Source organism: Bos grunniens, chromosome 10 (genome assembly GCF_055505025.1).
Source record: "Bos grunniens cultivar Pamir isolate PY7600 chromosome 10, Bosgru_T2T1.0, whole genome shotgun sequence".
NCBI classification, from domain to species: Eukaryota; Metazoa; Chordata; class Mammalia; order Artiodactyla; family Bovidae; genus Bos; species Bos grunniens.
Window position 1 is genome coordinate 25,446,688 of NC_141174.1, and position 27,970 is coordinate 25,474,657.

Consider the following 27,970-nt stretch of genomic DNA (forward strand, 5'->3'; position numbering starts at 1 on the left):
ATTCAATCTTTCTGTTAAAATAAGAATATTAATAATATCTAACCCTAAGAGTTGTTGTGAAAGAAAAGGAGAGAACGCATACAGTGATCTTGACACAGTCCCTGGCACAGAGTAAGTGCCCAACAAGCAGTTGTCATGGCAACATCTGCCCCAGATTTCTGCTCCTCTGTGGATCAAGCATCCTGTGAACCGCAGCAGAGTGGCAGAGACTGGATTGGGAAGGAGGAACTAGTGGTGGGAAGACACAATTTGCATAAGCATTTACATATTAAGAAAACACTTTTTATTTCACAATGGAACGAGTCTTTTGAAGCAAAGCTGTACAATCTAGTGACAATTTAAACAAATTCAAATTGGAAAGTTACAAGGAAGATTACAGAAGGAAACAGGAGGAGTCCGGCCTTAATGGGTTTAAATCCCAGAGGCTCTGAGCCAAGCCGGCTCCAAAATCAGCCTTAATTCCTGCCTGGGCTGGGCGGGAATCCTTCTCCAGGCTCAATATTGGCTGAAATGAAGTAGGAGTGGAGATCACAGGGCCTGGGGTCCAGGATCTACCCCAGGCTCCAAAGTCCAGTCTGACACCAGGCTCCAAGCTCCGGTCTGGATCCCACTGTCCGTTCCTGAAGAAGTTATTTGTCAGCAAATGCAGGGAAATTGTGTTGTTGAAAACACGAGCCCGTCTTCCGTGTGGCCAAGTCCTGAAGTAGAGCTCAGCAGAAGCAGCCATGATGCTTTGGCCTGTCCCTGTGGTTTTCACTGCTGTGTCTGAATCCAGGGCGGCTCTGGGTAAGTGCTAATGTCTAAGGTGGGAAAGGACCCTTCACCCACTGCTGAGGGAGTAGGATCAGGACCAGGAGTATCATCGAGCTGGCCTTGCTGTGCTTAGCAATTGCCTCTGAAAAGAGTTTGAGACTGTGCACGGGGAAATGGGGCTACAGGTGCCACCCCACGGGCACAGAGCTGGGTGACCACAGCAGCACAGCCGCATCTGGCACAGAAGAGGTGCCAGGGCTCTGTTTGCTATCAGTGGAACAGGGTTCACGCCCAGCTCCGTCCCTGCCCAGCCGAGTGACTTAGTTTACTGAAATTCTCTAAACATCAGTTTCTTCATCTCTAAGGTCCAGTTCTTTATCCCCTAAGGTCCAGCAGTTAAGAATCCACCTGCCAATACAGGAGACACAGGTTCAATCCTTGGGCCGGGAGGATCCCCTGGGGGAGGAAATAGCAACCCACTCTAGTATTCTTGCCTAGAAAATTCAATGGACAGAGGAGGCTGACAGGTTACAGTTCATGATGTCTCAAAAGAGTCAGACACAACTGACTGAGCACACACAAAGGAAGATTAAACACACGTGGCTCCCAGAGTGTTTTGATGTGAAATGAGATAATGTGTGAAAACCCCAGGCCCTAACTGGCAGCTGGGTTGGTTTGAAGGAGGGCAGTAAATTCCCCACTCTCCCTTCTGTGATCTGAGCCAACTGAGATCTAGAAATAGATGTCAGAAAAACGGAGATCAAAACATTAGCTTTGCAGCCATCAGATCACATGCGTGTGTGCTAAGTCAATTCAGTTGTGTCAGACTCTTTACAATCCTATGGACTGTAGCCCACCAGGCTCCTCTGTCCACGGGATTGTCTAGGCAAGAATACTGGAGTGGGTTGTCATGCTCTCCTCCAGGGGGTCTTCCTGACCCGGGGATCGAACCTGCGTCTCTTATGTCTCCTGCACTGGGACAGGTTCTTTACCACTAGACCTGCAGCCAAATGGCTTCCAAACATTTCACCTGAGAATCATCAAGGATATGAAGTATCATTTGGACTATTTCCGTAAGGAAGCCTGAGGATGAAGAGTTAAGTGCTTCTGACAATCATACATAGAACATAGTGTGGACTTTCCTAACCCAAACCCTAACCTTTCAACTTGTGCTTCTGAAACATTTCCATCACTCACCTATAAACTAGCATCTTAGTAAGAGAAGTCTTCACAGATCAGCTTTCAGAGGAGCTCAGCGCTCTGAGCCAAAGATTCCTGAGTGATCAATTTCTCTTCCCCAAACTTAAAACCACATCCAGACTTTCTATTTTCATCTGCAGTCCTGTAAACATCACAGCCTGTTTGAAGTACACCCGTAGATTTTCTCTCCTCACCTATCATTCCTGAGGACCAAGTGTGATACAAAGGGAAAGATGTAAACCGTTCTCAATAAGACCCAGCCGCCTTGTCTCTCTTCAAAAGGTGCTGAAGTCCCATCCAAAGTCCTGGCAATGGACCAGGACTAGGCTCCTTCTGATCCAGAAGACAAAACTCCTGCCAGTTAGAACTTTCTATGAGACACTTGGTTATTTCAAATCTTCTAGGCTTTCCTCAAAATGCTGATGAGCATATGAGCGTGCTCTCTCTCTCTCTGTCTCTCTCTCACATACACACACACACTTACAGTTCACTCTAAGTAGGTGACTTTCTTATGAAGTCTCCTACTCCATGTAGACATAGAAGCCATCTTTTGGAAAGTTCCTGAAGCTTCACATATTAAAAGTTACAATCCACACATATCTGATTATGCATGTATCTTCCCTTCCTTTCCCTCTGCTTTATTAACAAAGGAGTTCCTCCTCCAATCTAAGTCAATTTCTTCCACTATTTTTCAGATGCCATCATCTTCCTCCTTCTCAGGAATCTTTACTCTCAGTGATCCTTCTCTCTTTTGTACATGCAGTCTCTATATTTCCATTGGATTTTCCTCCATAAGTGTTCTCCCATTAAAAAGCAAATTCGCACTCAATCCGACCTCTTCCAGTTAACACCTCACCTCTGTCCACCCCCCAGCCCAGTCACAGCCAAACTTCTCAGAAGAGGCAGGCTACACTCATTGGCTATGTCTATTTACCTCTTACTCACTCCTTACCCCACAATCTAGCTCTTTGCTCCCACAAACAACTCACACAAAGGCTACCAACAATCTCTAATTGTTAAATCTAGTGGGCAGCTTTCAGTCCTCATCTTGTTTAATGTCTAAGTAGCATTTCATACTTTGGAGACTCCCTTGGATGTCTCAAGGCAACTGATTTCTCAACTTCACCTCTAAATTGGTCCTGATCTGTACTTCCAAGCTCAGAAGTAGTATTATCATCTAACCAGCTGCACCACCCAAACAATCTGGAGTCATCCGCAACACTCCCTTCTTTCCGACCCTCTACATCTAACCCATCAACAAATACTGCTGATTTTACTTCACAAATACTTGCTAAATCTATCTATTCCCTCCCATCCTTTGGCATTTCTCCCTGAGCCACCATCTTTTTGCACCTGGTCAATAACACACTTAACCAGTCTTCTGTACATATCCTTTTGCCCTAAGTGAATACTGAAAAATATTTGAAAACTAAAAGCTGAATGATGTCTCGAAATGCAAATCTGATTTATTCTCTCTCTCTCTCATATGCGCGTGCACACACACACACACACACACCCCATTCACCCTTCTTAAAACTCTTTAACTGTTTTTCACTGCTCTTAGAATCCAGATTCCAATCCTTAGCATGGCCTATAAGATCCAGCAATTTCTGCCACAATGTTGTCTAATTCCAAGAGCCACCATTCACATGATAGTCTGGGTAGAGTCTCCCTTAGAAGTCACGCAGTATGCAACCTGCACAGCTGTACACCAGGCCCTGGGCCCTGACCTATCTCTCCAGCCTCAATTTGTATCAGTCTCACCCTAGCTCTGTGCACTCAGCCACATTCTAGTTTTCAAATGTGTCTGGCCCACAGCAGCCAACAGAATTTGAACCTATTCTGATACATGCTCCTCCCTACCCCAGTTCCTTTTCTTGGTTAATTTTTAATCGAAAGACTTCTTTACAGCAACCTTTAATATTGGTCAGGTCCCAGCAGAAAACAGACAGTACATTCCAAGAAGGGTTGGCTTGAAGGGAGTTTAATGAAGGGACTAGTTACAAGATAAAGGCATGGTTAAGGGATCGACAATGGCTGATGAAGCGTTCCTGGGTCTCAAGGGGCAAAGGGAGGGAGCAGTGGTTGTAAGAGAGGAGCCTCCTGACAGGGCTGTGACTTCCAGTAGAGGAACACAAATCACTGCCACACTACAGTCCAGCAGGGAAGGTACCAGGGCACAAATACTCCACCTCTCTCCCCTTCCACTCCTCGCTGGTGTCTCCCACCGGCCAAAACCACCCTAAGCCGAGGACCAAGAAGCCAATAGATGCAGTCATTAGGGGCCAGAGCAACCTGAGAGAGAGGTAAGAGTGGGTCTTGAGGGGCCAGAGGAGAATATTCTACATTCCCTCCTCCCTCCCCACCAGTTCAGCTCTTTGATCTTTGCATTTTTAACACAGCATTCTTTTCCATCAGAGTTCTTTTCATTTGTAATTATGATTCCTCTGTAAGTATTTGATTTGTAGAAAATCATTGCTAAATAATTACTTTGATGCCAATGATTATTAATTTTAATTATGAACAGACTGGTTCATAAGCTCATGAGAGTAGGTACTATTAGACACCCAGTGCCAGGCATAGTACCTGATGTTGAGTAGGAGATCCACGAGCACCTGCTGAATGAGTAAATGCAGGCTTATGAGGAGGAGCAATCCCTACTTTTAGCTACTCATTATGTTAAGTTTATGTACTTTAACAAAAAATCATTTATTGATTGATTTTGCTGCCTTGTGTCTTAGTTGTGGCACACAGGATCCTTCATGCAGGATCTTTTCTTGAGGTGTGTGGACCCTCTAGTTGTGGCACATGGGCTCCAGATAGTGCGGGCTTCAGCAGCTGCAGTGCGTGAGCCTAGTTGCTCTGAGGCATGTGGGGTCTTAGTTCCCTTACCAGGGCTGCAAGGAGATCCAACCAGTCCATCCTAAAGGAAATCAGTCCTGAATCTTCATTGGAAGGACTGATGCTGAAGCTGAAACTTTAATCCTTTGGCCACCTGATGTGAAGAACTGACTCATTGGAAAAGACCCTGATACTGGGAAAGATTGAAGACAGGAGGAGAAGGGAACGACAGGATGAGATGATTGGATGGCATCACCGACTCGATGGACATGAGTTTGAGCAAGCTTTAGGAGTTGGTGATGGACACGGAGGCCTGGCGTCATGGGGTCCCCAAGAGTTGGACATGACTGAGTGACTGAACTGAATCCTGTTCATGAGTGCTCCACCCTCATGACCTAATCATATCTCAAACACTCCACCTCCAAATACCATCACATTGGAAGTTAGGGCTTTAATAAAGGAATTTGGGGGAGTCAAACATTCAGTTCATAACAGGAGAGGATCAGGGTGGATGCTAACAGCACAGAGAAGGGTCCTCATCAGACAGTATCAGAGAGGTCTGAGCCTTTGCTACTACATTTAGTCTTAATGAAGTCTCCCTTGACTATATGACTTTGGATAGTCACACGAATCCCCTGGGTGTTGGTTTTCTCATCTGTCAAATAGGGTTGCTGCACTGCTGCTAAGTCACTTCAGTTGTGTCCGACTCTGTGCGACCCCAGAGACGGCAGCCCACCAGGCTCCCCCATTCCTGGGATTCTTCAGGCAAGAACACTGGAGTGGGTTGCCATTTCCTTCTCCAATGCATGAAAGTGAAAAGTGACAGTGAAGTCACTCAGTCGTGTCTGACTCTTAGCGACCCCATGGACTGTGGCCTACCAGGCTCCTCCGTCCATGGGATTTTCCAGACAAGAGTACTGGAGTGGGTTGCCAGTGCCTTCTCCGTCAAATAAAGTTAGTGGATGACTAATTCCCCTTCACAATTGATGGGAGGATTGCATGAGGTCATGTGTGTTATGTAACAGATAGTTTCCACACAATGGTTGGTCCCTGGGTTCCAGAGGTACTCAGGATAATTTTAATAAAGCTCACTTTCTAATCTTTGTCAGGGAGAGCATTCCTTCTGGACGCAGAATCCTCACCACTGATACTTCTGAGCTTTCGTCGGACCTTGTTCACAGGGCTGTTCCTTGGAAAGGCTCTCTCCCCAGTGGCAAGAAGGACAATAAGATCATTGTAAGGACATACCTTTCCACTCCAAATTTAGGAAAATCTCTCGCTGCTTCTCACCACACCCCTTCCCTTCCTCAGCCTGAGAAAATTCCCAAAGTTCAGCCAAAACCATTGCCCCTGGCTGTCTAAGCCCACACACAAAAAGACCCCCCTGCCTTCCCATCAATCACTTGTCATTTATGAATATGCAATTATGAAAATGTGAAGTTATCATTTCCAGTTATGCTGTTTTTAATTTGCAATAGTGGCAAAGGGGTTGGTCTTCCATGACCCAACACTTGCTCCCTGATCTTTGGTTACTACCCTTTATCCTTGTAATCTTTTTTTAATTATTATTGAAGTATAGTTGCTTTACAATGTTGTGCTAATTTTTACTGTACAGCAAAGTGAATCAGCTATATATATACATATATCCCCTCTTCTTTAAATTTCCTTCCCATTTAGATCCCATAGTATATCGAATAGAGTTCCCTGAGCTATCCAATAGGTTCTCATCAGTCATCTATTTTATACATAGTATCAGTAGGATATATATGTCAATTCCAATCTCCTAATTCATCCCTTTCCCCTTTCCCCCTCCCCTTGGTGTCCATATGATTGTCCTCTGTGTCTGCAACATTGACATAATATCTGTAAGGCAAACATGTTCTTTTCCTTTCTTCTTTTATTTCTTTTTTCTCCCTGTGGTCAATCCTTCCTGTGGATTTCCAATGTCTCCTCCTGGCTAAGACATCATGGATTTCCTCATTTCTCCAGACGGCTCAGTACCATTAACTTTGTAGTTCTGTCTTTGATAGATCCAATCTTTGTGTTCCCTCCTCTGCTTTCCTTAACTTTTTAACAACAGAGACATGTCAGAACAGAAATTGCTTCTAGTCTGGTACGGGTTGCGCTCTCCATGGCACGTATATTACTGAGGCGAGGGTGGCTTCACTTTGACTTGACACAAACCCAATCAGGATATGAAACTCTGAAGATATTTGTCTTTATCGGGGGCCTCACAGTTGTTAGAAAAGTAGGAATGATATTGATGCATATATATCTCCTTGTAGTCCACACCAAAGAGAGAGAGAGAGAGAAACCCCTGACATTTATCTCTTAAATAAGACATGTGAGCAGCCAAATGCCGTTTGACAGGACAAATATTTACTGTGCCTGCAAACAGCCCTGAAAGTCGGTGCAGAGAACACCAAGGCTGATCAACGTTCAACGGAGACACCAGACCCCAAGAGCTGGGGATTAAGGGCATCATTTAACACTGAACTATGGGCAAGATTTGTCTAGCTGGCCCTGCATCCAAACTGGGCATTTCATTTTCATTTCCTGGATTCTCCATGGGCTCATGTTCTTCCGGGTGAGTAGCTCTGAGCCCTTTTCATTCCCCTAAACTCTAATCTTTCAGAGAGCTGTGGAGTTTTTCTTTCAGCTGGGCTGAAACCCGTCTTTCAGCTGGGCTGAGGAGTTGCAGAATTCTTGTGAAGATTTGCTAGTTCTCCTCCAAAAAGAAAACTGGACTCCTGGAGATCCACAGAAACAGCATCACTAATAGCAAATGAGAAGAGAGAACTGTCTGGAGATCTTGTCGAGAAAAAGCACTCGAGGGAGTTTTTGCAGCAGCGTCAGCAGCCAACCACATGGAGGGGGTGGGAGGGGGTGGGGTGGGGGAATTTCCACTAACAAGTTTGACGGTTATTCTGTAACTGTAGAGAAACCCTGTTTACTTCAGTAGCATTATTTTTTTAGACAGAAGTGTCTGATTAAGAACTTCATACAGCAATGGTGTTTAATTGACACTGGCCACAAAGGCATCTGAGAAGCTTTATCTTCTGCCTTTCATAGGCATTGCTTGAAGTTCCTCTGTTGCTGCAGGCAACATTTGAGAACAACTCTTTTCTGCCCCACTGACGTCCTAATAAGCCTTCCTTTCCAGAGAAACAGCCTGCAACTGAAGTCAGACTGCTTGCTTCCTTCACTTCCTGGTTTGGTTATATTTAACCTCTCATGCCTCAGTTTCTTCAACGATCTATTTTTTTTAACCTGATTATCCTTTGTGGCAAGACTTCATTAAATGTTCAGTTCAGCAGTTCAGTGTCTGACTTTTGCGACCCCATGGACTGCAGCATGCCAGGTTTCTCTGTCCACCACCAACTCCCAGAGCTTGCTCAAACTTAGGTCCATCGAGTTGGTGATGCCATCCAACCATCTCATCCTCTGTCATCCCCTTCCCCTCCTGCCATCAATCTTTGCAAGCATCAGGGCCTTTTCCAATGAGTCAGTTCTTTGCATCAATAAATGTTAGCTCTTCTGATTATCATTTTGAACAAATGTCACGGTAGCACTGTGCTGAGGAATTTTCCTACCTTGGTCAGGATAAAAGATGCTGGATACAGACTTTCAGTTTTACAAGACGAAAACTTGTAACGACAGATGGTGCTGATGGTTGGACAACATTATGAATGTATTTAATACCATTGAACTGTATACTTGACAATGACTATGATGGTCAATTTTATGTATGTTTATTTTATACAATAAAAAAGCAAAAGATAACCAAATAAAAAAAATTTTTAAGGAGTTGGGTATGGCAGACAGAATCCTGCTTCCCCTGAAAGGTCACCCTCCTAATACCCAGACCCTGTGAATGCTATTTTACATGATAAAAGGATTTTGCAGTAGTGATTCCGTTAAGAACCTGAAGGACTGGGGCTTATCCCAGATTACCCAGCTGAATCCAGGCACAAGGGTCCTTACAAGAGAGAGACAGGAGGGTCAGAGTCAGAGAAGTGGATGTGACGACAAAAGCAGGGGTCAGAGAGGAGAGAAGGTGCTATGATGCCGGCTTCTCGGATGGAGAAAGAGGGTCAGGAGCCATGGACTCAGAATGCCTCTGGAAGCTGGCAAAGGCAAGGAAGCAGATTCTCCCCTGGGGCCTCCAGAAGGAACCCAGCCCTGCAGACACCAGGGTTTTCAGACTAGTGAGACTTCTGCCCTTCAGAACTGCAAGATAATAAACTACTTTTAAGCCTCTAAGTTTGCTGTCATTTGTTGCAGCAGCCCTAGGGAACAAATGTGCTGGATATTTGTGGAGATGTGGGCCTGGTCAGGAGAGAAGGCTGGAACACAGAGACGCCTCGGTGCGGGGACAGAACTGGGCGTCATTCCATCCTGCCAGAGGGCGCCTCCTGGAGGCCACAGCCCTGCGGGGAAGCGCAGCCACTCTTCATTTTTTTTAAATTTCCTTTTTATTGTTTTTCCTTTTTTTTTTTAATTTCGTTAAAAAAAAAAAAAAAAAAACCTTTGGAGTATAATTGCTTCACGATGTTGTGCTAATTTTTGCGGTACAGTGACGTGAACCAGCTATATGTATACATATATCCCCGCCCTCTTGGCCCTCCCACCCCTCCCCCATCCCGCTCCTCTAGGTCATCACAGAGCAGGGAGGTGAGCTCCCTGAACTATACGGCAGTTCCCACTAGCTGTTTTTCTATTTATGTCAACCCATGAAGTCTTGAACAGTGGAAGCACAGCTCAAGGCCAAAGCGCGTTGAGGGGTTGGGGGCCATCCCCGAATGGAAGACGGTGTGTGAGAACCGAAAGTCCTTTGGCTGCAGCCTTATCTCCCCCGGAAAACCTCAGAGGAAGGGCCCGTGTGAGGCTGTGGCTGCAGCTGCCGGCTCACAACCTCCATATCTGCTCGGGAGCTCCTGAGATGAAGCAGAGACAGCTCTCACAGGAGGCTAGGGCTCGTCTTTCTGTACTTTTCTCATTTGCCCCACAAGCCAGTCCTCCAAAATACTCATGGAATGAATAAACAAACAAACAAATAGACAAGCACAACCTAAATGTGATCACAAAATATCACTGTTTTTCTTAGCTTGGGGGTGTGGGACTGGAGTGAGACAAAGACTGGGTGAAGATCCTTTCTCTCTTTTCATCTCTCTAGAAAGGGCCTGACAGAGTGGTCCCCTCCCCAGTCACACACACGCAGGTGTCCTTGGGCCCAGAATAGAAAGGTGGCTCAGAGCCCTGCACTGCTGAAAACAGCAGCCTGCAAACGCCCCCAGAGTATCCGAAATCCAAGGGGTGCATGCTAATAACCCATCATCAATATTGCCTTTGCTGATGCCCAAAGAAAAACAAACATTTAATTGAGCAAAATCTGGCATCAATCAATGATGTGACTTTAGTCAAGCAAAAACGACAGATTCCTGAGTCGGACATCCAACTGTGAGAATCGTTCTCTTCTGGAGCAGAAAATGCAAAATGTGTATATATAGCATCTCTTACCCAGCCCAGGACCACAACTCAGTGTGGGGGGAAAAAATCCTCTCTGTTTTTAAAATCTTCCCGAGTTTAAGTTGTGTTGTGGCAAAGCTTATTATATAACTCCAAACCCTTTCATAGAACTGCTGTGTTTTATTATATGCTAATGATAATTTGATTCTAGGAGACAGTTGGAGATGATTGAGTCAGCCGAGACCTAACCAGAGAGAAAGAGGAACCTGAAGTTACAGCAGCGGGTCAGAGAATTCTGGCAAGGTGGCGGTGACGTGGAAACACAGGTTTGGGACCTTCTTGAATCCCCACAGAAAAACAGATCTGCTAAGTAGGAAAACCCAACTAACCTGGCCACAGGGGACATTTATGACAAAACCAGCTGAATAAGTATACTCATAAACCCCAAATGCAAACAAATTGGGATAAACCCCAATAGTTGTAGCCCCAAGTGGTCTCAGCACCTGTGGGGAAGCAGAAGGGGGCCACCAGGCACCTACAGACCTAGAACAGGAAAACACCCAAGTAGCTGACAGGTGGGAGCACTTGTGAGCCTGCGGAGAACAGCTGGTGCTGGGAAGGGCTTTGCCCCATCCAGCCTCGGGGGTTGGGGTGGGGGAGTGGGAGAAAGCTGCAGCCAGCTCTGAACCATGACCTTTCCAAGCTGAGTAGCCAGGGCTCTCCTTTAGGATAAGATCCCCATCAAGGAACTTGCTGGGAGAGGAATCAAAACCCAGAGGAACAGCGTTTAGAATGATCCAGCCTGACCACAAAAGCAGGTAAAAACCCAGCTGCTGACATTTGTGGCCATGCCCCTCCCTTCCACCTATTTAGGCAGCTGGGCTGGCTCCGCTGTTTTGGGGTCACTGCTTTGTTGACCTATCTGGACATAATTCTGCCCTTGTCACTCTTTCAGACACAGTTTTGCCACCACCCTCTGGCTTCGTGTATAATTTCAAACAATTGATCCTGCTACTGCCCTCTGGAGCCTTTAAAATCTCTCTTCCCTCCTCCTATGACAAGTTTCAAATATTTGGCAACAGCTATCACAGGCCCCCTTAAGGCATCTCTTTTTGAGGCATCTCTGGTTTCTTCAAAAGCACCTTATGGACTGTGGCTTCCAGAACCCTCATTTCTGGTCCCTGCCTCTGGTCTTCTTGCAATTCAGTTCATGGAATGGCAGAGAAAATACCAATCATGGAGCCAAAGAGCTCGTATCTAAGTTCTGGAACCCCACTTCCTGGCTAGCCTCTTACCCTCTCTGGGCCTCAGTTTTCCCATCTGCAGTATGGGGATAATATTAAATCATAGACACAATACTTTGAGGAATAGTGAGATAATAAATGGAGCCACTTGGAGAACTCTAGCACATTGTTGTTCTTCAGTCACTAAATCCTGTCTGAATCTTTGTGATCCCACGAACTGCAACACACCAGGCTTCCCTGTTCATCACTATCTCCTGGAGTTTGCTCAAACTCATATCCATTAAGTCAGTGATGACATCCAACCCTCTCATCCTCTGTCGCCCCCTTTTCCTCTTGTCCTCAATCTTTCACAGCATCAAGATCTTTTTCAGTAAGTCTACTCTTCGCGTAAAGTGGCCTAAGTATTGGAGCTTCAGCTTCAGCCCTTCCAGTGAATATTCAGGGTTGATTTCCTTTGGGATTGACTGGTTTGATCTCCTTGCTGTCCAAAGGACTCTAGCACATAGACAAAATATGTAGAAATGTTTAGGTATTATTTCTCAGACTTGGAAATCATTGTCACCCCAAGTTGCATTCCAGAAGTGATCTGTTTAGCAGAGGATACAATAGACCTATCTTCTCCCTCCCTTTAGTCTCCAGGTTTCTCTTAATGAAATGTAAAGCCAGTCCTCAGAGCTGGCGTTGAGCTGAGTGACAGCCTCTCCACTGATGCTGAGCTTCTTATCATTGTTATGAAAGGCTGTTGTTGAATCACGCGAATACACCGGGATTCTTGGCCCCCGGAGGAGAAGAATTCAATCCGGGGCCAGAGACGAGGCTTGATCGCTCAGAGCTTTTGTGTAATAAAGTTTTATTAAAGTATAAAGGAGATAGAGAAAGCTTCCGACATAGGCATCAGAAGGGGGCAGAAAGAGTACCCGCTTGCTAGTGTTAACAATGAGGTTATATAATCCAAAGAATGTCTGGAGGTTGTAAAGACCTCATCAGACCTACTCCCATAATTTACATTTTAAGGTAACACTGTCCTCAGGCAAGATACATCCTTGTAAAGACCAGGTCTACTCCCATAATTAACATTTTAGGATGACAGAAGGTTGAATCCAAAGACTGTCCTTAGGCAGAATACATAATTGTTATATAGTCCTAAGGAATGTGGAGAAAGAAAAAAAGTTTGTCCTTTCTTCCTCCTTGAGAATTCCAGACCCCTCTCTCCTTGGGGACCCCTAAACTCCCTATCAACCTGCCTAGGAACTGACTCTCTCAGTTATATTACACAGCATATGGATGAGGAGAGCTACTGTCAACTTATACGAAAGGCCTTCTATGTGGAATCAGTTCAGTCCATCATTCTTTGCCCAACATGATTCCAAGAAATATTTTTTTCTGGGGGAGGGAACATATAATAGGGAAGAATCTTTGTATTCGATTACAAGTTAATCAGTAAAAGGATGCTTCCTATAAGCTCAAATTATACAAAATGGCCCTTCTCTAGGAACCAGGTGGTGAACATTAAGCTAAAATACCATTGTTTAGCTCACAGGAAACATCCTGACCAGGCCCACATGTGAATGATTGTAGGAGGAAAGAAATTAACATATCCCCTCTGGAGGCTGACCAAAGCCAGGATAAGTTTGACTTGACTTACCTCCCCTTTTAGTATAAAAGAAGCCTAAAATCTAACTCAGGTAAGATGATTCTTTAGGACATAGGTCTACCATCTTCTCGGAGAAGGCAATGGCACCCCACTCCAGTACTTTTGCCTAGAAAATCCCATGGACCCAGGAGCCTGGTAGGCTGCAGTTCATGGGGTCACTAGAGTCGGACAAGACTGAGCGACTTCACTTTCACTTTTCACTTTTCACTTTCATGCATTGGAGAAGGAAATGGCAACCCATTCCAGTGTTCTTGCCTGGAGAATCCCAGGGACGGGAAGCCTGGTTGGCTGCTGTCTATGGGATCGCACAGAGTCGGACACGACTGAAGTGACACAGCAGCATCAGCTACCATCTTCTCTGTCTGCAGACCATCCTTATAAAGTCATTATTCCCTGACCCAGCAAAGTGTCTCTTGATGTTTTGGCCTGTCCTGTGGTGAGCAGTACAAGTTTGGGCTTGGTAACAAATGTACAGAAATCTCTGCTCTTTTCTCATTTAGAAATATTACAGTCCTATGTGTCCAACTGAAGAAAGTAGGGAAAACCACTAGACCATTCAGGTATGACCTAAATCAAATCCCTTATGATTATACAGTGGAAGTGAGAAATAGATTTAAGGGCCTAGATCTGATAGATAGAGTGCCTGATGAACTATGGAATGAGGTTCGTGACATTGTACAGGAGACAGGGATCAAGACCATTCCCATAGAAAAGAAATGCAAGAAAGCAAAATGGCTGTCTGGGGAGGCCTTACAAATAGCTGTGAAAAGAAGAGAAGCGAAAAGCAAAGGAGAAAAGGAAAGATATAAACATCTGAATGCAGAGTTCCAAAGAATAGCAAGAAGAGATAAGAAAGCCTTCTTCAGCGATCAATGCAAAGAAATATAGGAAAACAACAGAATGGGAAAGACGAAAGATCTCTTCAAGAAAATCAGAGATACCAAAGGAACATTTCATACAAAGATGGGCTCGATAAAGGACAGAAATGGTATGGACCTAACAGAAGCAGAAGATATTAAGAAGAGATGGCAAGAATACACAGAACTGTACAAAGATCTTCACGACCCAGATAATCATGATGGTGTGATCACTGACCTAGAGCCAGACATCCTGGAATGTGAAGTCAAGTGGGCCTTAGAAAGCATCACTACGAACAAAGCTAGTGGAGGTGATGGAATTCCAGTTGAACTATTCCAAATCCTGAAAGATGATGCTGTGAAAGTGCTGCACTCAATATGCCAGCAAATTTGGAAAACTCAGCAGTGGCCACAGGACTGGAAAAGGTCAGTTTTCATTCCAATCCCAAAGAAAGGCAATGCCAAAGAATGCTCAAACTACCGCACAATTGCACTCATCTCACACGCTAGTAAAGTAATGCTCAAAATTCTCCAAGCCAGGCTTCAGCAATATGTGAACTGTGAACTTTCTGATGTTCAAGCTGGTTTTAGAAAAGGCAGAGGAACCAGAGATCAAATTACCAACATCCGCTGGATCATAGAAAAAGCAAGAGAGTTCCAGAAAAACATCTATTTCTGCTTTATTGACTATGCCAAAGCCTTTGACTGTGTGGATCACAATCAACTGTGGAAAATTCTGAAAGAGATGGGAATACCAGACCACCTGATCTGCCTCTTGAGAAATTTGTATGCAGGTCAGGAAGCAACAGTTAGAACTGGACATGGAACAACAGACTGGTTCCAAATAGGAAAAGGAGTTCGTCGAGGCTGTATATTGTCACCCTGTTTATTTAACTTATATGCAGAGTACATCATGAGAAACGCTGGACGGGATGAAACACAAACTGGAATCAAGATTGCCGGGAAAAATATCAATAACCTCAGATATGCAGATGACACCACCCTCATGGCAGAAAGTGAAGAGGAACTCAAAAGCCTCTTGATGAAAGTGAAAGTGGAGAGTGAAAAAGTTGGCTTAAAGCTCAACATTCAGAAAACGAAGATGATGGCATCCGGTCCCATCACTTCATGGGAAATAGATGGGGAAACAGTGGAAACAGTGTCAGACTTTATTTTTCTGGGCTCCAAAATCGCTACAGATGGTGACTGCAGCCATGAAATTAAAAGATGCTTACTCCTTGGAAGAAAAGTTATGAGCAACCTGGATAGCATGTTCAAAAGCAGAGACATCACTTTGCCAACAAAGGTTCGTCTAGTCAAGGCTATGGTTTTTCCTGTGGTCATGTATGGATGTGAGAGTTGGACTGTGCAGAAGGCTGAGCATCGAAGAATTGATGCTTTTGAACTGTGGTGTTGGAGAAGACTCTTGAGAGTCCCTTGGACTGCAAGGTGATCCAACCAGTCCATTCTGAAGGAGATCAGCCCTGGGATTTCTTTGGTGGGAATGATGCTAAAGCTGAAACTCCAGTACTTTGGCCACCTCATGTGAAGAGTTGACTCATTGGAAAAGACTCTGATGCTGGGAGGGATTGGGGGCAGGAGGAGAAGGGGATGGCAGAGGATGAGATGGCTGGATGGCATCGCTGGCTCGATGAACGTGAGTCTCAGTGAATTCCAGGAGTTGGTGATGGACAGGGAGGCCTGGCGTGCTGCGATTCATGGGGTCGCAAAGAGTCGGACATGACTGAGTGACTGATCTGATCTGATCTGATGTGTCCAATGGTCATCTTCCTAAATATGCTTCAATCAATCTTCAACCCAAGAACCAATATACCATTTTGAGTTCTTTTTATCTTCCACCTATTCTATTAATATCTCCTCTGGATAACAAACTCCATATGCCAAACGTGGGATATATGCATCCTTTTATTTGAATTCTCTCTGCCTTTCAAGTTTCATGGAGTACCCCCTAACAATGTGCCAAGATTTTCTACACAGGCCCATCTCGTGTCCCATAGGTTTTCACTGTTTCCTTAATCATTGTTCCAAAATTCAGCCATCTTTAAAAGTAAGCAGTGCAGTTTTAGAAAATGCATGTGAATCACTGTTTTAATGAAAGAGTGTTTTAAAAAAAATAAGAGGCAAAGCATGTTATTCACTTTGGTTAAATAAATAGAACCTCTCTGGAGCCTGGCTGCTTGGCTTCCAAAGCCAGAATAGACAGGCCAAGGCCCATGTGGTTCCTGGTACCTTGAATGGCCAACCAAGAACAAAGGAAAAATGAATAGTCACATGTGGACTAATGTCACCCTCTATTGGGGTCATTAATCCTGTCATATTCTAAGAATTCATATAAGCTTTAAATACTAGATGCCCTTTAACCATACACTCATATACTCTCTCCAGCATACGTATATCCAGAAATATGATTGTCCTTATACCCAACAAAAGCACTAACCTCACACACCTTCTTGGCAAAATGGTAGCAACAATGTATTCATGTGTAATAATACCATCCAATCACAGTAGAAAAAAGATGGTGACTCATTCTGAGCTTTTGCTTAACAGTCTTATTGGTGAAAGTCCCCACGTGATATCGATGGAACTGAACCACCATTGGCATTGGAGAAGCTAAGCAGATCAGAGACCCTCATGAGATACTTACATCCATATGATTAGATCCTGAACTTGATTGGATGTATCATAACACTGAATGTGTTTATGAAATGTCCCAGACAAGGTGGATGAATTTTCACTGTCTCAGTCTCTCCCTTCTGTGTTCCTTATGCTGCTGGTATTTGGTATAATAGTTTATGATTTCAGATAACTACTTTTCACCTGCTTGACCTGCAGGATATCTCCCAATGAGATCGCAAACTCTGCAAATGCAAGAACCAGGTCTTCAGATTTCTTTCTCTCCCCACTTAGCTCTTAATCCTATGCCTTTCATAAAGCAAAAATCCAATAGACATTGCCTGACCAAATGGCCTAATGTAGCCTTGGAAGATTGACATGGAGTCAGTCCCGAATTGCATGGCACTGCATGAAAAGAGCCGTTAAGAGGGGCTGAGGTTTGGACCCTTTCCTGTAAAATCATCTCTCCCTGCACTTATTGCAGTCCTTGTAATTTATTCATCCTTTGATGTATTTGTGCCTTGACTGTTTTTTGTTTGTTTGGGTTTTGTTACTCATTCAGGTAGTAAATTGAAGAAAAAACCTTTTCTAAATTGCTAGCATTCCAGTCATGGGTTTGAGGCCAAAGTTTTTCCTATGCAAGAGAAGGTCAAGTGCAGTTGCTTACCTGAGAAACAGAACAGGGTAAGCCACTTGCCCCCAATCAGAGATGGTCCCATGGAGCACAGGGAAGGCCACTTTTCTGCAACCTGGTCATCGCCTGAAGTCTGAATCTTGATATTAATATTTTCCCCTCACTTTCTGAGTGTCTGCTTATTTAAATTTCCTAATCATCTGGTTACAAACTCCCAGGGATTTCAAGGAAGAAAACAACGGGTCAGCTTAAAGAAGTTAAAGAAGATAAATGAATGTAGGCCAGGGGAATAAGAGCCACTTCCCACTGAAGGCTCAGCTAGCCTTATGTCACAGGGCGCCAGCCTGATTGCATGAGGTAGCTGGCTCTATACCAAACTTGGACACATCTGGAAATGATCATTTTGCAGTTTGCTTGGCCTCTTCCAGATGGCGAGACCTCACTGTCTTGCTTTACGCATACCACAAACACACATTCCTGGCCAAAGGGGACGATTTACTTGGCCCGGCGTGTCCCTGACGATGACATCAATTTAGAGTTAGCTGGTCACCAAACATATAAACAAGACCTCAGACACAGAAGGAACGTGCTAAAGAGGGAGACAGGGTCATCACCCATGGTCACTATACTTAGTGTGCCTTCAGCCAAGTGCAGTATGACAACAGAGACATTGCTTTACCCCGAGTCCCTCTTCAGGCTGGCTGGCAGCTCCCCAGTAGTCTAGATCAGGACTATCTACACACGAAACAGACAGTTGCCGTTGGCTGATTTGACCAGGGCTTGGCCTCAAAGATCCCAAGTCTAGAGCCTGGAGTAAGGATGTGTGTGATGCTTCTGCTTTTCCTCCCCCTGTCATTTATGCAGGAAATTTGGAAGATCCCTTTCATTGGACCCACAGGGCCAATCATCCCCTTTACAGAGACTGAGTCCAGTGGGCTCCTGGCACACACCCTGGTAGACAGGTGTGTTAAAAATATGAGAAAATAAATAAGCAAAAGAAATCAAACTAAATAAAACCAAAAGGACATACCTCTTCTCCAGCTGGCTGGGCACTCCCTAGGCCTACCCCTGGGCGCTCTCCTCCACCAAAGCCTGGCTCCAGGGCTCCAAGTCTGAGCCCAGCTGCATCCTTGATGGAGGACTGTGCAGGTCCTAACCCACCTCTGCCATGAAAGGCATCACAGCTCTTTAAACCACCTTCCTGTAAAAGCAGGAAAAACAAGGGGTACAATTAGTATTCAATCCATTTATTATAATGATCCAAACACCACTGAGTGGGAAAACCCAGATAATGGAAAAAACTTTAGCCTCAAGATTTCAAGACACTGACAATGTGAGATGTCCTAGTGGGTAGAGCACAGGGGAAAGGCCTTCAGATAAATTCCCACTTTATCCCTGTGGAACTTGACTGTAGTTCTGGCTCAAAAAGGTTTTGCCTGGTAGATGGATGGACATCTGAACTTTCAGGATTTGGGGGATAGTCATAGTCAAGGCAGTGACATGGTTTCTGTGATTTTCCTTTGGGGAAGAAAATGATGTAAGAGAATGGACCAGAGAGGAATCATTTAGCTGCATAGAAAGCATTCATGCAAATTTAAACAAAGGGGCTTTTACTCAAAAGATTCAGATTAAGTAGGATCCAATAGGAAGGTGACCAATTAGATCCTGGAGCCAGGACCATGCTGAGGGCATCTGAGGAGCACCTAGACCTTTTCCCCATTGCCTGTTTATTGACATCATTCTCCTCCCTCTTCATTTCTGAGAGGGCATCTGATGTCTTCTGACCAACCTTCATTTTTTATTGAAATATAGTTGATTTACTATGTTTCAGGTGTACAGCAAAGTGATTCAGTTAGATATATATATCTAATAATAATTTCAGGTTATTTTCCATTATAGGTTATTACAAGATATTGATATAGCTCCCTGTGCTATATAGTAGGTCCTTGTTGTTTATCTGTTTTACACATAGTAGTGTATATCTGTTAATCCCAAATTTCTAATTTATCCCTCCCTCCCCTTTCCCCTTTGGTAACTATAAGTTTTCTTTCTATGCCTGTGAGTCTATTTATGTTTTGTAAATAAGTTCCTTTGTATCTTTCTTAAGAGTCCACATGTAAGTGATACTATAGGATACTTGTCTTTCACTGACTCACTTTGCTTAGTATGACGATCTCTAGGTCCATCTATGTTCCTGCAAATGGTGTTATCTCACTCTTTTTTATGGCTGGGTAGTATTCCATTGTATATGTACCACATCTTCCTTATCCACTTATCTGTCGATGGATATTTAGGTTGTTTCCCTGTCTTTGGCTATTGTGAATAGTGTGGCTATGAACATTGGGTTGACCAACCTTCCTAGTCAACTGCCATCAAGGTAGAAGGGGAGATACACAGTAGAAGGACTTGTCTGGAGGGTAGGAGGGTTATGTAGTTCCTTTAAGGAGAGATTGTGGAGGCAGGAAGGGACTGATGAACAGTTCTTCTAAGGAAGATCCCCTCCTATTTACCTCTTTAGTGATAGGGAAAGATCCTTAGTTGCATCACATCCATATGAATCAGAAGGGTAGACCTGGAGCAGGGGACTCCTTCCCAACCTGCTGATAAAGCAGTCTGAAGCAAGATCTGGAATCTTCAGGTCAGTAAGTACATAGAAGATCTGGGAGAGGTGGAATAAGGATAGAAGGAAAGGGCTAGAAGATGTACACATTGCAGATTGTTCTTCAGTCACTAAGTCATGTCTGACTCTGTGACCCCCATGGACTGCAGCACACCAGGCTTTCCTGTCTTTCACTATCTTCTGGAGTTTGCTCAAATTCATGTCCATTGAGTTAGATTCTGCACCCTCTTGTGCACCTCCTATCTGCCAATTCCTGTCCACTCACAGGCAAATTATTCCTGCAGAGCCTACACAGACTAGGCTGTGTTTAATTATCATGGGATGGATGGGTGGATAGATACCTATTCTGCCTAAATCTATGCCTAAATCCAACCTTCTCATCCTCTGTCACCCACTTCTCCTTTTGCCTTCAATCTTTCCCAGCATGAGGGTCTTTTCCAATGAGTCAGCTCTTTACATCAGGTGGCCAGAGTATTGGAGCTTTAGATTCAGCATCAGTTCTTCCAATGAATATTCAGGGTTGATTTCCTTTAGAATTGACTGGTTTGATCACATTGCAGATTATTTAAATATCTTTAAAGATCAAATTTCCGTGCCCTCCCTCAGACCCTGTCTCAACTGCATTCCCACCCAGAGGAATGGTTAATGGGCAGGAGTCAGTGCATTTACACAGACCCACCCCTATTCACCAGAGAGGCAGGAAGGGCCAGGGAGGAGTGGCTGGGTGACACACTATTATGCAATCATCTGGAAATCTAATTTATGGAACCAGTAGCCATCTGTTGCTTGGGTAATGTGCCAAGGTACCTGCCACCATTAGAACAAGCTTTCTGCTGTTGGGTAACTAATTGCATCAATGGGACCAACACAGCACGAGACTCAACTTACGAAACGTGATCTTCCACCAAATTATTATTTCCTGCTTGGATTTTTCTCTGAGCTGGTAAGCATAGCACAGAGTTTCTGACACATAAGGAGAATGATGGAGAGGTTGGGGCAGCCCTGAGCCCCCAAGATGCAGTAGGTCAGCAGATATGAAGGGCAAGCACATTCTTGGAGCCATGCAGGAGGCTGTGGTTCAGCCATGGCCCATTTTGCCTTCTGAGAAACAGGGAAGCCTGACTCAGGATGAAACTGGGAAAGGAGGTTGCCCTAGAAGGGCTTTTAAGTTGTTATCAGTGGTTCTTTCAACACCTTTTGAATATTTTCTCTTTTAAAGCACCTTATTTAGAGACTAGAGGGAATAGAATATGCAGGAGGTGTGAAATCTATGTCTCCATCCCTGTCACTGTGGATGACATGGTGGCCAGCAGCTTAGATGCTGAGCTCCTCTGCTGTAATAAACTCCTCACAGGGAAAGACCTCTTGTTCTTTGGTATCAACCACAACAACCAGCACCCAAAAGGGAGCAAGCTGATAAGTAGATTCTGCACCCTATTCTGTAACTCCTATCCCCCAATCACTGCCACTCATAGGCAAATTGTTCCCACAGAGCCTACACAGACTAGATCCTAGGTTTTTGCAATGTTTATCATGGGATGGATGGATAGATAGATATCTATTCTGCCTAAAAAGACTTATTCTCAAAGCCCATGTGACAGTATATTTTTCACTGCTGTTTTTTTAAAACTGTATCAGCATCATCAAAAATGTACCAAGAACACTGGGCATTGTACAGGCCTCTTGGTACCAGCTAATTCTGGCCTTGAAAAGGGACAGGGAAGGAACCAAGGATCCTGTCTCCTGGGCTCCTTCTAACTTCTCATTCAATTCCTAATCATACTGGATTGGCTCTGAGCTTTACTGAAAAATAACAACAACAAAACACTTTCTATCTTCCCAGCAGACCAGTACCTAGCACACTGCCCACACGTGATGAATATTTAGTGATAATCTTAGTGCAACCAATAGGATAAAACAAGGGATTTAACCAGCAGGGGGAAGAATGCTCAGCACTAAAGCTAAGCTAACAGTGTGAAGTAGTGCGTGTTAGTCACTCAGTCGTGTCCGACTCTTTGCAACCCTATTAACCATAGCCTTCCAGGCTCCTCTATCCATGGGATTTCTCAGGCAAGAATGCTGGAGAGGGTTGCCATTTCCTGCTCCAGGGGATCTTCCCCACCCAGGAATCAAAGCTGTGTCTCCTGCATTGGCAGGCAGATTCTTTACCACTGAGCCACCTGGGAAGCTCATTGGAAAAGATAAACAAGAAATATTCGAGAAGATTGACTTGGCTTTCTAGAGATGTCTCCATTATATATGAGAATGGGGGTTTCTAAGAATATGGGTAATCCCTCAAATCAAAATATTCAAGATTATAATTAACAATTGTGGAGTGGTTTCTATGAGACTTGGTGGGGTCAGATTTTAATTTTTTTTTTTTTTGAAAAAGTGGTTCTAAACTACCTTTCTGTTTGTGTTTTGCTTGGATAAACTGGAGAATTAAGTATATGCCCTGGGCAAACATAAGCTGGGTGGTAAATAACAGTAGAAGGAAAGTTGGCTTAGGATTCATGGTTCCCGGTGATAACAATGATGACATCTGCCCAGGGATGTGCTGGTAAATTTCTAACAACTGGCTCTACAATAAAAGCCCTGATTTACAGTACTTGCCACGTGTAGTGACGTGAATACTCCTACCACAGCTTGTTCCAAAGTACTAGCATTATCACTGAACATGAAGTTGGGAAGAGAGCCAACCCCAACATACCACTTTATCTTCCAGTACAGGCTGGATTCAGGGGACAGAAATCAGAAAATCCACCAGAGTTGGTAGGGCTGGAATCTTACATTTTTTATAGTAATTTTTTCTAGTATCATGATTACAGGCTTCCCAGATGGCACTAGTAGTAAAGAACCTCCCTGCTAAGGCAGGAGATGGAAGAGATGCAGGTTCAATCACTGGGTTGGGGAGATCAACTGGAGGAGGGCATGGCAACCCACTCCAGTATTCTTGCCTAGAGAATCCTGTGGAAAGAGGAGCCTAGCAGGCTACAGTCCATAGGGTCACAGAGTCAGACTCAACTGAAGCAATTTAGCAGGCATGCATCATGTTTTCATTCAAAACTTAATTACTCTTAATAAAAATTGGTATATAAAAAGATGATGTCAAGGAATACCTAAAGTGTATAACTTAGTCCACTGTCTAGAAAAAGCATTTGTCAATAAAGTTCTCAAGTTGGGATAGCACTGATTTCTAAAGGCTTATAATCACATTTAATATGTAACAGAAATTACAGCACTGAATTGTTTACAACAGTCAAGAATAGAAACAACCTAAATGTCCACTGATGAATGAATAAAGAAGATGTAGTGTATATATGTGCAATGGAATATTACTTAGCCATAAAAAAGAACAGACCAATGTCATTTGCAGTAACAAGGGTACACTAGAGATTATCATACTAAGCAAAGTAAGTCAGAGATAGACAAATACCATACGATATCACTTATATGTGGAATTTAAAATACAACAAATGAACATATCTACGAAACAAAGATAGACTCACAGCCATAAAGAACAGATTTGTGGTTGCCAAGGTGGAGGGGTTATGGGGGAGGGATGGATTTGGAATTTGGGAGTAACAGATGCCAGTTTGTATATATAGGATGGATAAACAACAAGGTCCTACTGGATAGCACAGGGAACTATATCCAATATCCTTTGATAAACCATAATGGAAAAGCTCCCCTGGACTGCAAGGAGATCCAACCAGTCCATTCTAAAAGAGATCAGTCCTGGGTGTTCATTGAAAGGACTGATGCTAAAGCTGAAACTCCAATACTTTGGCCACCTCATGTGAAGAGTTGACTCATTGGAAAAGACTCTGATGCTGGGAGGGATTGGGGGCAGGGGGAGAAGGGATGACAGAGGATGAGATGGCTGGATGGCATCACTGACTCGATGGACATGAGTCTGAGTGAACTCTGGGAGTTGGTGATAGACAGGGAGGCCTGGCGTGCTGCGATTCATGGGGTCGAAAAGAGTCGGACACAACTGAGTGACTGAACTGAACTGAATGGAAAAAAACTATGAAAAGAATATATATATGTAAAAAAAAATTAGAGTGCTGAAAAATTGAACTAATATGATCCATCATTAACTCTAAATTTATCTTAAAACCTTAGATTTTAAGAATAATAAGAATATTTCAGAATCTCTTAATTTATATTTTGTTCTCAATTTTACTGAGTAAGTTTTAAAAATAAATCATGCCTTTTCTTATAAATAAATGTCTCTGAGAGCCCCTGAGGATATTTGTTTTTGTACAAAGGGGGAAGGTAAAGAGACATGTTTTTCTCCGAAAGTCAGGTACAAGTAAAACTCTAAACAACAAGGCAGAACAAGGCATGCCTTTACGTTGATGACAAATTGAAATTATAACGAATGATCACAGTTCAGATACACAAAATTGGAGTCAGGCTGCCATTAAGGATCTGGTCTCAGACATGTGGCTGCGCCACCAATAACCTGAACTTTCTTTGAACTGTACCCGCCCCAAGGACAACACCAGCCGTCTGCCGAACACCACCTGCCAGCCGCAACCTTATGGTCGCGATGTGTCCCCTTGTAACTATGCAACCATTCTGGACCCCAACCAATCCTGACAACAAGCACCCTTACTTCTTGCCAGCTTCAATTATAATTCTTGATAAACAACTCATGTAACTAACCATAATCTTGTAGTTTTTATCTTTGTAAGCCTCCCCCGTTTTGTAGTTGAGCAGAACACAATTCAGGTGCTTCTTTTAAATCTGTGTCTTGAAGGCTACAGTCCTAACAAACCCCAAATAAACACCTTTTTATTTCACTCAGGTCTTCATTTCTGAAATTTTGGTTAACACTGTTCCACGTTTTTGATCTGGAAGAGTCTCTTCCAGCTCTAGAATTCTGTGAGTCTCCATTTCTATTTAAAGGCTCAAGAAATGTCCTTTTGATCTGGTCCTAGCTGACAGAGATTGCTTTGGAGACCTGTCCTTCAGTGATGACAGAGTTTCCTCTGTCAAGTTCAGTGGGGCTGTGGCAACAAGTGCTTAGTAAAGTCAAGATACATAAACAAGCCTTCTCCTTGCACCTTCTCCCTGGGAATACTCTGCAAGCTTTTACCCCTTTCAATCAGACCGTTGCTTGGTGAGGTGGAAAGAAGTGGTAAGAGAAATAGAAACAAACTACCGATTTTTTTTTTTCTATGTCAGCAAACTCAGAATGCAATTCCCCTGGAACTCATCTCCAGAGACAAAGTAGACTCCGGTGAAGTGGAGCAAGTCTGCAGGATTGAAGCTCAGATAACTCATCTGCCCACCTCTGAGTTAAGAACCCTAAAACTTTCTGGGCTGGGGGTGGCTGGGAAATTGCTCGATTTTGTACTTCAAGTGTAGGGTTCTGTTGCCCCACTCTCTCTCCCTGAGTCTGCCTTTTGTCTCTTCACTCATCCCTGTCCAACCCCAACTCCTACGTAAGCTCAAGTCCCTAAAATCTGATGCTACTTGCATTTCCACACATCCACCTTTGTTAGGTTCTGGGAAAGGAAACCACTTCAGATCTTTGTTCAGAAGTCATGTTTCAAATATAATTTTAGGTGGTGAAATTTTACCTTAAGCTGGTATTTATTTAACTCATTTGTTCTAAAGAAATAAAGTCTGCTACAAAAAAGCAGAGTTAGCTGATTCTCATCTAGTGGTGGTTGCTAGGAAACCAAATTAGAATCGCCTAAGCTCTGACTTCCCTGTCTTGGGAACTCTGGAGACTTAATGGAGGCACAATTGATTCAATGATGAATCAGCATTATCCAGTGAGATCTTTTCTTTCTTCCTGTTAAATTGTTATTTAAATAATTAACTTTAGCCTATAGTTTGTCTTCGCTCCTCAGTTAATCTTTAGACTCTCAGAAAATAAGTCTCCTTGCATGTATAGCTTTGAATCCCAAATGCCTGGTCACCAGAGCTTAGCCAATATGCACTGATTATACTTGAAGGGAGGTGGTCCATGGGAGAAACGCCCCTGGATGGAAATATAAGCCTGAGGTAAGTTCCACTGATCGTTAAATGCTTTCTCAAAGCTGTTTTTTTACTTTGGCTTGTATTTCTCTTTTCTGTTCTTCAATTTGAGCCCTCAGAAAGGAAAACTTGCTGGAATATTCAAGAAGTGGTTATGGGAATTGGTGTGATCTCTTTGCAGAATAATTTGGCAAGATCTATCAAAGCTGCAGATGTACACACAGGGCAACCCACAGGTCCAGTCCTAGATGTAGAAAAACCACAGAGCAGGGGAAATTCACCAAAAAAGTTCACTTCAACATTGGCTGTAATTGTTAAAAAAAAAAAAAAAAAAGGAAAACAGCTTAAATGTCCTTTCGTGGGGAAGAAAAGGTAATAGTACTACATTCATACAACAGCAACCTATTAATACTGTACTGGTAATACCATTATGTATTACCATTCCCCATGATACAGTGTTACACCACACCAGGCCATGCTATATGACAGTTGAATGAGCTGGAGCTGCATATGCCAACACGGTAAATCACTGAGCAAAACATATCTGTTAGCAAAGAAATGCACACCCTATGATGCCTTTATATAAAGTTTAAAATGTCAAACCAAATTGTGTATGAATACATTATACAGTCATACACAAATATTTATGAGAATAAAATCACTAAATTCAGTTCCACGGTTACCTTTGGGAAGGGGAAAGGAAGGATGGGTCACAGAAGGGTACACAATTGTTTTCTAGAGTGTTTTATTTATAAAAATGTATATTCGAAGAAAGTATAACAAAATGTTACAACTGGGTGAAGCTGAGAGGTAAGAGCATGGAGGGCTAGCTGCCAATCTATTTTTAATATTTTATATATCGCATTTTGTTCTCAGAAACTTGCTTTGGGATGACAGAAGACTTAAGATTCTTTTGCCAAGATAGGTCAGCACCTGCACAAAGCTAGGACAAGAAAAGGTACTAAGGTGTTTTCAGTTCAAGGAATGACAGCTTCATTGCAAGTTCTGTGTACACATTACAAAGTTCACATGAATTCGGTCTTATACTGGCAATAAAGCGAAGGAAGGTCAGACACCGAGGCATGATTTTTTTTATATGTAGCAAATAATAAATCTCTCTTTGTTTTGTTTTGTTTGAAGAATAGTTAATTATAAAAGCAGTACATCACTTTGGCAGCTAACAATGCCTAGAGCAACAGTTCTGAAGCTGTAATGAGCATAGCAACACAGATTCCAAAGTCCTACCCCTCCCCCCACCGATGCTAGTTTCGAATCCCAGGCTGGAGCCTGTCATTTCCACTTATATCCATCACTCCAGACGGTCAGTGAACAGGGTGACCGCAGAGTAAACTGGGACTGTCCCGGGCAGATCATTTCACCCTCGAACTAGAGAACGTAAGTGGTTCTGATTATGACAACACACCACAAGCACTGCTGGGTCATGGTAATATTAGTCAATAAATTGGTCCTTGAAAATCCCAATCTACAAAATTATCACATCCAACAGACTAGCCAGTGTTCATTCATTCACCAGATATTTTTTGTGAATGTATTCACCCATACAGCCATTGCTGAATGTCTGTATGGGCACAGTACTATCTTTATCCACCTTACCTCTTCTCTCTGTTAATTTCTTGACATATATATGTAAATTTTTACATAAAAGCATAAATGTGGTTGGCTAGTTCATCCTCTTTGCTTTCTTTTGCCTGCAAAGTTGAACTGATATATTAGGAATGTCTTCTTTCTTAAAGTGTAGTCTTTTTTTGTCCTTTTTCTTTGTTAACCATCCTCCCATTCTTTTTTTCCATCCATATACCTATGCCTCACTCACATAACCTGTGTTAATAACCTAATATGTACCCATCCATATGCTTCTTTGCACCCATATGATTTTTTCCAAAATTTATTTATTTGGCTGCACCTCTGCGATTCATGGGGTCACAAAGAGTCGGACACGACTGAGCGACTGAACTGGACTGAACTGAACATCTTAGGTGTGGCACACGGGTTCTTCCAGCTCTGTTGCAGCATCCAGGATCTTTAGTTCAGTTCAGTTCAGTCGCT

General features: G+C 43.4%; 2 long non-coding RNA genes across 2 annotated transcripts; both read left to right on the forward strand.

Annotated features, from left to right (window-relative positions):
- The first annotated feature begins 271 nt into the window (after positions 1-271).
- On the forward strand, positions 272-6,351 carry LOC147364164 (uncharacterized). The gene is made up of 2 exons (XR_015133549.1): positions 272-786; positions 5,904-6,351. It is a non-coding gene; the product is annotated as an uncharacterized LOC147364164 (long non-coding RNA).
- A 4,121-nt stretch (positions 6,352-10,472) lies between these two features.
- On the forward strand, positions 10,473-27,872 carry LOC147364165 (uncharacterized). The gene is made up of 3 exons (XR_015134139.1): positions 10,473-10,589; positions 10,992-11,081; positions 25,103-27,872. It is a non-coding gene; the product is annotated as an uncharacterized LOC147364165 (long non-coding RNA).
- Positions 27,873-27,970: the final 98 nt, after the last annotated feature.